Consider the following 1,032-nt stretch of genomic DNA (forward strand, 5'->3'; position numbering starts at 1 on the left):
GGAGCCAGGCATGGTAGCACACACCTATAATCTCAGCACTTGAGAGGCAAAGGCAGGAGGATCACCATGAGTTTGAGGCCCGCCTGGGCTACAAAGGGAGTTCAAGTCCAGCCTGCTCTACATAACGAGGGCTTGTCTTAAAATTTGTTAAGGTCTGGGGATGTATCTCAGTGTGAAGACCCTGGGTAGAATCCCCAATACCACATACAATCAAAACAAATCAATAATTTCTTAATATCATTAAATTTCTAATAAGTGTTTTTCTAGACAAAGTATGAGGTATCCACAGAAACCAGAAACCAGGAGACTACATAACAAATAGTTAACTGAAATAATGCAATGTGACAAAATTCAGAATTATATTAGCTTGTCCCCAGTGTTGGGGCTACCCTCTACACTGAATTTGATCAACAGCACTAATGACCACAGTGCTATAGAGAAAACATCTAACCCAGATATCGTGACTCAAGAAAGGTATAAAGGAATTGGAACCCCAACGCTTGAGCTGATATCTGAAGTACATGTCGATAAGGGAGAAGGAAGAAGGACTTGGGCAAGGGGTCTGTAGCAGGGAGAGATATCAAAAGAATCAACAAGGCAAATAGCTAGAGACTGCGCAGAGCAGACAGGAAGAACCAGTGTTCTGTGTGTGTGTGTGTGTGTATGTGTGTGTGTGTGTGTGTGTACTGTGTTTTCATTATTACTGTTATAAAGCAAGTATCAGATCCAAATTGTTTGATAGCTTTATAAATAATGTTATATCACATACAGCTTTCCTTATCATTATAAATTCTTGTAGGAATTAGTTTTAATGATAGCATGTGACAATTATGTAGTGAAGCGTAACTCATTTACGCAATCTCTTTCTCTTTGAAACAGCTTCGCCAGGCGTGGTGGCACGCGCCTGTAATCCCAGCGCTCAGAAGGCTGAGGCAGGAGGATCACTGCAAGTTCAGGCCAGCCTGGACTACAAAGTGAGTTCAAGGCCAGCCTGAATTGCATAGTGAGACCCTGTTTCAAAAAGACAAAAAA

This window comes from Chinchilla lanigera, unplaced genomic scaffold, assembly GCF_000276665.1.
Source record: "Chinchilla lanigera isolate Chin_1 unplaced genomic scaffold, ChiLan1.0 scaffold00014, whole genome shotgun sequence".
Taxonomy (NCBI): domain Eukaryota; kingdom Metazoa; phylum Chordata; class Mammalia; order Rodentia; family Chinchillidae; genus Chinchilla; species Chinchilla lanigera.